General features: G+C 33.0%; 1 long non-coding RNA gene across 1 annotated transcript; it reads right to left on the reverse strand.

Moving 5' to 3' along the window:
- Nucleotides 1-1,460: 1,460 nt before the first annotated feature.
- Nucleotides 1,461-2,149, reverse strand: LOC120260405. The gene is made up of 3 exons (XR_005536401.1): nucleotides 2,058-2,149; nucleotides 1,842-1,979; nucleotides 1,461-1,483 (listed from the first exon to the last, which is right to left on the reverse strand). It is a non-coding gene; the product is annotated as an uncharacterized LOC120260405 (long non-coding RNA).
- Nucleotides 2,150-9,022: the final 6,873 nt, after the last annotated feature.

A 9,022-nucleotide genomic window follows, 5' to 3' on the forward strand; every position in this document is an offset into this window, starting at 1 on the left:
TATATATATATAAACACATTATTGATGTTCTGATAATATAAATCATATCTCAAGCATGCAACTTATATATAATATAAATGGTCAAAATATCAAATTAGTCCCTGTATTTTGCGTTTTCTGCCCTTTTAGTCCCCTTAAAATAAAATCCGCCCTTTTAGTCCCTGTATTTGCACATTTTTAACTTTTTGGTCCCTTCATCTAATAGACGTTGGTTAGGCCGTTTGCTGGCGCTGATGTGGCAACATTAACATTAAATTATTCATTAAAAAATTCAGATATGTAAATAGTATTAATAAAAAAATAAAATGAGGATTCGGATCCCTTCAAAGGGATCCGAATCCACTATCATCCTCTCTCTTGTCTTCAACCTTAGTTTTGTAGCCCCAATCAAGCAAACAAATGTCAGTACAGTTCACCGACGATCTCCACCCTCTTGACGTCGGCAATAGCAAGACTCTCCTTGCCCGCCATGTCCATCCTCGTGACGCCGACAATAACAAAACTCTCCTTGCCCGCCATTGCATGGCGTCACCCAAAGCTTCTTTGGCCAGGTATCTGTTTCTGTTGCATCACTCATTTTTCTTTGTATGGTATGCCATTTAGATGATATTTTAATATTTATCTGATATTATTATTTTTTTATGCAGATCCAAGACTTGTTGAGATAAATATTATTATTTGTTTCTCTTGCATCACTCCTTTTTCTTTGTTTTTTATATGTCTCTTTCTCTATCAATGCCATTTAGTAGAGAAAAAGAAGTTTGTTGTTGAGCTTTAGAACAAGTGGAGACAAAATTCATCATATATAAAATCCAAGCATTGTGTCCAGTTTTTATTTTCAACAATGTTGTAAACATAAAGGACAATGAAAATTATGTTAATGTAAAGGTTATTCTATCAAGCTGTAAGCATCTTTGCATTGAGTTAACAACAATTACTGAACGACAACAACAACAATTAAACTTATATTAAACTTATAAGAAACCAAAATAACAACAACAATTAAAGTTGTTTTAAGAGTAAATATCTTCCAATATCACAGTTAATGAACAAAACATTGGAAGTCATCAAGTATTAGATAGTTCTATCTCAGACAAGCATACACATTCTCCAAAAAAAGCAAAATATCCTACAGTCTGAGCCGTTCCTACTTTCAAGGCTGAGGGTCTTCTGTAAGCACATCACTTGTCATGCTCTGTTGTGTTGGTAAGTCAACTTCTTCTATTGTGGAGCTCATCAAGTTTTCTCCAGTTTGGTTGTTGGTTGTTTTAATCTTTGCATTCCTTCTAGCCTAGTATCACAAGCAAATATATATATATATATATATATATATATATATATACATAAATACAGACATAGTACTCATTAGAAGTAAATTTTAGTACAAAATTAGAAGAAATTTTACAGCCAATTCTGCAGCAGTAATGAAGCTTGAACCATGTGGAAATTCACTTCCGACAATTAATTCTCCAGTATAAGCACCCTACAACATTGAGAGAGTATACTGTAACCCATAGACATGGTTAAATTTAGTACAAGAAGAACACCTATGCAATTTCAATCATACAAAACATTTCAATCATCCAGCCTAATGAACTCTTTTGGCATTCAAATACAGGACATTTAGCATAAATCATCAATCCTAAAACATAATTGGCTCACAAGTATACAACAGAAATCTTTTGGCATTCAAATACAATGTAACATTAATCCAAGTGTAAAGTAATAGAACATTTAGTCATATAATTATATGACAAGTATAAATTCTTAAACATCAGGACAAATAATTTCAAATTCTTCATTAAAATGAAAAGAAGAAAAATTTAACAAGTAGCACTCACTCTTAAAACAGTGAAATAACTAGCATCAGAATTCCTCCTTGCTTGTGAAGTAGCAGCTACCTTTTCTTTTCCTTTGGCCTTTTTATTCTTACCTTGCTGTGTTGTCTGACCACTTGCACCAATGGCAGATGATGTGGCCTACATAAATAGAATGAAATGAAGAAGATAACAAGAAATAAGGATTACAAAGCTGGTACTAATTTAATAAGAACTCACAACATAATTTGTTTTGGGGCAGCCCCTCCTGTTGTGCCCTTCAGCATGACAAACTCCACACTTGAAGACTCTGCCTTTCCTAGACAATTTTGTAGTAGTGCCTTTTCCTTCCATAGGTTCTCTCCTCCTCTTCTTTTGTGGTCTATCGGGCATCCTCTTAGGTATAGATGGTAATAGTGGTCCTTCATCACTACTTGGCCAGAACATTCTACTTCTAACTGGATTAATATTGAATTGATATGACTTAAGATAAGTTTCTCTCTTGAACCAGTTAGAGACAAAATTAAGAGGATCTTCCCCATGGTATGCTATTGCAGATAGAGCATGCTGACAAGGGATTCCAGATTTATCCCATTTCTGACAAGTACAACTCTTGCTTGCCAACTTGACATCATAGCTTTCCCTGACATGCTGCTCTGGATCATACCACCACACCTCGTGACTTGCAGCACCATTCCAATCAACCTCCCATTTTCCACATTTGCTCCTTTCTTTCTCTATCTTTGCAATAATGTTAGGTCCACAATCTGATTTCCACTTGGCAACTTGTTCTCTTTTTGCAACTAATCTATTCATGACATATCGCCTGATTTCATCCAGCATGGCAATCACAGGCTTGCTCCTAACTTCGACCAGAACTCTATTGAAAGTCTCGCACATGTTATTGTCAATTGTATCACACTTGACAACATTATTGAAAAATGCCTGGCACCATCCATTTATAGGCCACTTCTCTACCAAATCCTGAACTGCCATTTCCCCTCCTTTTATAGCTTTCATAGCTTTCATTCTATCCAACTGCTTCCGCATCTCAGGCTGGGAAGTGCATCTAGCAATTGTCTAGAACTGAATCTGCAATTCTTTACCTGGGTGTTGCTTACCCCATCGTGCATAAATGTGTCTTGCACACATTCTATGCTCGATAAATGGCATAAGTGTTATAACTGCATGGATCAATCCCTGCAACATAATAATAAAGTTAGACAATGAAATTTGATATAGCTTGGTAATTACTGAGGGATTTTTATTGAATTTGCATACCTTTTTGCATGTCACTAACAAGTGACCATCCAAGCCCCTCTCCTATGCAAAGATCTCGTACTCAAGTATTGAAAAACCATGTCCATGTCTCGAGTGGTCTCCTTATCCACAATTGCCCATGCAATGGGGAACATGTGATTGTTCCCATCTCTCCCTCACGCAACCAACAACTGTCCTTTCATTATTCCTTTTAAGAAGCATCCATCAACACCTATAAGCCTCCTGCAACCAGCTAAAAAACCTTCTTTAACAGCATTCAGGCATATGTATACCCTTTGAAATATGGGTAATCCATTGGGGTTTTGCTTCTCAGATACAACCACTACATTGCTGCCAGGATTTGTTTCTTTTAGTTCCATTACATAATTATTCAACACCCCAAAATCTTCTACAAACTGTTGTTCAATCCTCCTAATTGCCAACCTTTTAGCATTCCTACAAACCTTATCAGTAATGAATACTCCTAGCTCCTTCCTCACCATTGTCTTTAAATGTCTAGGCTTAATAAAAGGCATAGAAGCTATAATATCTCCAAATCTCCTAGCAACTGTAGAAGCTGTGACTCTTTTGTTCTTACTGGTTCCAAGAATGCATGAATGTTCAGAGACATAATGTTTAACAACATACATTTTTTTTTGTGCTGCACCATGAACACAAAATTATCCAATCACAACCCTTTACAGAACATCTGGCTCTTACCCTCTTTCCATCATTTTTTACATACTTGAATTGAAATCCCTTCTTCATTGAGAAGTCAACAAGCTGATTCTTGAATATTTTTAGTTCTTTAAACCTAAGATCAATTCTAAAATCTTTGATAGGCTTGTGAGGATCAAAAAGGCTATTACTTGATTTGTGTCTGACTGCGTCATCTGCTTCAGAACCCTCGCTAGTGTCTGAATAACTTCTGGGATCTGAGGAATCAATGTAATCAGATTCATAGCCACTAACTTTTCCACTGTCAATTGCCTGTGATATATCTTCATTCTTAGAAAATTTTCCACCTTGAGAGGTCCTTCCTTCCTCCTCATTATCACTGTGATCAACATTCTCAGTTATTTTTTTCCCTCAATTTAATATATTTTGTGACTTGATGCCTAGCATTTTCCCTTTCTTCATCAACATCTGAACTATAGTTAATAACTTGCTCATCTGCCAGCATATTCTCATCATCTTCAAAACACTCCCTCTCATTGTCCTTCTCCAAACCCAAGTCAACATCATTTTCAGAATCAGATAATAGGACATTTGGCATTGTTTTTTCATGGTCAACATCTAAAAACTCCACATAGATGTCTACTTTGCAAGTACTCCTTAATTGTTCAACTAAGACCATCACCCCCTCATCATCACAAATCTCCTTCAATTCAACCTCCTTGTCTATGAAGAATAAATTCACTGCCTTTTTAATATCATAACCTAGCTCCTTAAGATCTCCTATTAAGTCCCAATAACAAAGCTTATCTGGGTCCACAACAAATTCCACCATTGTTCCATTGTCATATCTAAAATCTCCATCTTTAACCAATTTCCCTCCATGATGGTAGGTAATAAGATAAGTATCACAAGCAGCCATACTATTTGCAATAGAAAAAAAAATGCAAAACAATCAAAATTCCATGTAAAAGTACAACAATAACAACAACTATAGTTAAGAACAACAATTCAAGAAATGGAATAAATTACTGTCTTTCAAATTTTTTAAGTATGTGCACACACATACATAACATATCCACTTATAGCATATTCAAACTATCAACTCAAGCAAACCTAAGTCAGGAAGGAATAAAATACACTTAACATAAAGGAACGAGTTACTATCAATTCAAGAAAATACTAACTCAAGAAAAAAATCATGCTTATCAGTAATACCCTAACTTGCTAGAGGGAATAGCTAACCTTCAACTAAGAGTTTAAATTTATACTTGCATGATGTAACAAACTAGAAGCAATCATAGGGAAGAATGGAGACATTAACAACATTAAAGGGACCAATTAGGTATTTTCATCATTAATGTATACAATTGAACCAGAACTTGAAAGGTGTAGATGCTTTGCAAAGATTCCTAAGTTTCACCACATGATCTATTATGGTCCCCACCCAACACTTATGGATTGCAAGGTTATAATTATCCTTTGCTTACACATGTACAAGGTGGTCCTGCATATGATTGTCACATGTACAAACAACTACAACATGACACTACATCAAGCATGAATTCATAAGTAGAACTCTTATAAAAAAAAATATGAGGGTCCTACCATACCACATTCATAACCATCTATATACACATCCACATCCATCCGTAGTTACAAAATAAATTGGCCAGATTAGACCTAAATGACAGACCATTCACATAAAGGAAACAGAGGACAAAGATACCTAGCAAGAGAAGACGCAAGCTAGAGGCCCAGATGGTTTTGCGATCGCCGAAGGCACGACAATGGAGATTAGTGGGGGGAGATCCTCAGGTAATGGGTCACGAGGGTGGAGATTGGTGGTGGAGATCGTCGAGGGAGATCGTCAGGGCAACGTATCACGAGGGTGGAGATTGGCGGGGGAGATCGGTTGGGCTCAAATTTAGGGATTTCGAGAGATATGGGCAAAGATGGAAGGGATGATAGTGGATTCGGATCCCTTTGAAGGGATCCGAATCCTCATTTTATTTTTTTTATTAATTTTTTTTACATATCTGAATTTTTTTAATGAATAATTTAATGTTAATGTTGCCACATCAGCGCCAGCAAACGGCCTAACCAACGTCTGTTAGATGGAGGGACCAAAAAGTTAAAAATGTGCAAATACAGGGACTAAAAAGACAGATTTTATTTTAAGGGGACTAAAAGGGTAGAAAACGCAAAATACAGGGACTAATTTGATATTTTACCAATATAAATCATATCTCAAGCATGCAACGTTTATATATATACACACATATATCCTTTTAATTACCATAAAAATTTTACAAAATCAATATTCAAGGTTGAATCTCATTTTTAAATATACAAATCTACGATGCTTGTAGTGAAAGTATCTCTTTGTGTATATATATGTATATAAATAATACATCATCATCTAATGATTATAAATAAACATTTTTAATAAACAGTGCATCTGAAAACGTATTTGATGACTTAAATATATTTAAGGCCTATGTATATAAATTCAAAAAGGGGAGAGCTAAGAGCTGTGTGCTAAGTTATTTATTTATTTATTTATTTATTCATTTATTTTGTTTTAATATTGAAGAGAAAGTGTTTGCCATGACTTCACTCTATTGACACCTTTATACATGACACACAAGCATATAAATAAACATAGGAATGAGATAAAGCAGAACCATCATCATTCATCCTTAATTTGTTTTTGTTTTTGTTTTTATTTATTATTATTATTTTTTTAAATTAAAATAAAAAATGAGATCAGTGGAATAGGAAATAACAAGCTCATATGATAAGTATACCTATAAGCAACACTATACTTCATAGAAAAATCACAGAAGTATGAGCTGAAAAATTCAATGAAATCCTATTCTGATTTTTTTTACGGATAAAATATTATCAATATCCAATAAATTATTTAATACATAAAAGGATAAAAATATCTTATTGAACTCTTTACAAGAATGCTAGTTAGTAGCCCCACTAATGTCCAAACTTTTTTTTTTCTAAGGTGGATAAACCTTTCATAGTAAATATATACGGAAAATTAATACCTCGACCCATATACAATGAATCTAGAGTGGAGCTACCCCCACTCAATTTTGACAAATCCATTAGATAATATTGAATTTTTTTTTCTAATTTGTCCTCACTAAAACCAAGAAGTAAAATTTATATAAAAGCAAGTAAAGATTTGCTTTAGGACTTATATGAAAAAATCTATTATAAAAATTAATTCATTTTTCCATGTCTCAAGACTCAATTTTATAACTCATGTTCTTCTCATTCATTTGCCGTTCTGAAACTTAGAGTATGAGATGCGAATCACGGAATCAGAAAGCTTACATCCTCGTTATTGAGTTATTGTTTGCAATAAGCTAAGGATGTATTTACAATCCAAATTCCTGCTTTTTAAAATATTTGCATTAGAATTATTTTAAAATCATATCCTATCCAATTCTACATAGATATTTGATGCAGAATCATTTTAATATAATTCTCATTTCTGCATTTTCTTTGGATCTCAAACATCAAATACCGAGGTTTCAACTAGAATATTAATTTCATTCTGTAACTCATAAAAATCATATTAAAATTTGATTGATAGAACACTAAGGCCGCTAAACCAAGCCAATGAAAATAATTACTGAATTCTTAATTGCTTCTTCATTTTTCCCATGAATTTTTTTTTCTTATTTATGACTTACTTGATAGTGATATAGCCATATAGGGTTAACTTACCAATACAATATTTTCTAACATCACTGTAGTATTGAGAATAAAAAAACATGCATTGTTTTCAAACTATGAAACACGTATAGAATAATTGTAATATGTAACTTTTTATATGACAAATTTTTTTGATGTACTTATGTTTTATTATATTTGTTATATTTAATATTAGTTTATTCTCTCTAAAAAAATTATGGATCCATTTTTTCTCATATATACTCTCATTTGACATAAGTTAAAATTTAAACTTATTTTATAAATAAGAACATGACTATTTTGCACAATGGATCTAATGTTGCTTATAAACCAAAAACTAATTAGAATGTCAGAATAATATATATGATCGCCTTGGTTCACACGGTGAACATAAGTTATTCCAATCTTTCTTGGGAATTGAAGCCAACCTTTCTTTTCGTGATCATTACATCGTGGGTGTATATATATATATATCCTTCATTTCTTTTTATTTATCTAATTCACATCTATAAAAAAAAATTGGTTAAAATGATTTAATTACCTATATTTTTATAAAAAAATTATTACTTTTCAAAACTACACCTATTTAAAACTCCACTAGTTGTCTAGTTGAGTATATAATTTAATACTTAATTGATTATAATTTATTAAAAATTAAATAAGTGCATTAAATTAAAAAGTAAATTTAGAAAAAAAATATTTAATATTGTACAAAATTTCTAATGTGACAAGTAAAAAAGAACAAGGAATAATTCCAAAATATGACAAGTAAAAAAAAACGAAGGAAGTATATTATAATGTAGACAAATCATTCAAATATACACATTATTTATTATAAAAAAATTTTTATCATATATGTACAGTATGTTGAACTATCAACCTCCTATATTGTTAGATTTTATATTTTTGGTACTAGTGGGCCCTATATGGGCTTTATATGGGTTTAGGGGTCTTACACCAAAAAATCTCAAGACTTAGTGGCTCAACCCCTATATCTATATATAAACTAATTACAATTCTATCACACAACCGATGTGGTACTATATTTTCAACACCCTCTCTCAAGTTCAACTTGGTCGAACTCTGGCAGACTCTAGTACACCGGAGGTCTATTTTACCGGGACTTGTACACTACTTTGTGTCTCGGAGGTCCCTACACATACTGGACTTGTACACTACTTGTGTCTCAAGGTCCTATTTTTAACTTGACTTTGGTTCCTCCGGAACCCTCGGAGGTCTTTTACTAGGTCTCACTATAAGCTGCTTAATCGGGATCATCCCCGAATCTACGATCAGTGTTAGATTTTATATTTTTAGTATTAAGTGGGGATCTTTATATGAGCTTTATGAGAACTTAGTGGGTCTTACACCAAAAAGTCTCAAGACTTGAGTGACTCACCCTCTATGTCTATATATAAACTCATTCTGATTATCAGTCACACAACCGATGTGGTACTATATTTCCAACATATATAAATATCAAATATCAAATATCTTAATTACTAGATTATTACCACAATGCCATAATCATATATATATATATATATATACAC

The sequence above is a fragment of the Dioscorea cayenensis genome, chromosome 5, assembly GCF_009730915.1.
Source record: "Dioscorea cayenensis subsp. rotundata cultivar TDr96_F1 chromosome 5, TDr96_F1_v2_PseudoChromosome.rev07_lg8_w22 25.fasta, whole genome shotgun sequence".
Lineage (NCBI taxonomy): Eukaryota > Viridiplantae > Streptophyta > Magnoliopsida > Dioscoreales > Dioscoreaceae > Dioscorea > Dioscorea cayenensis.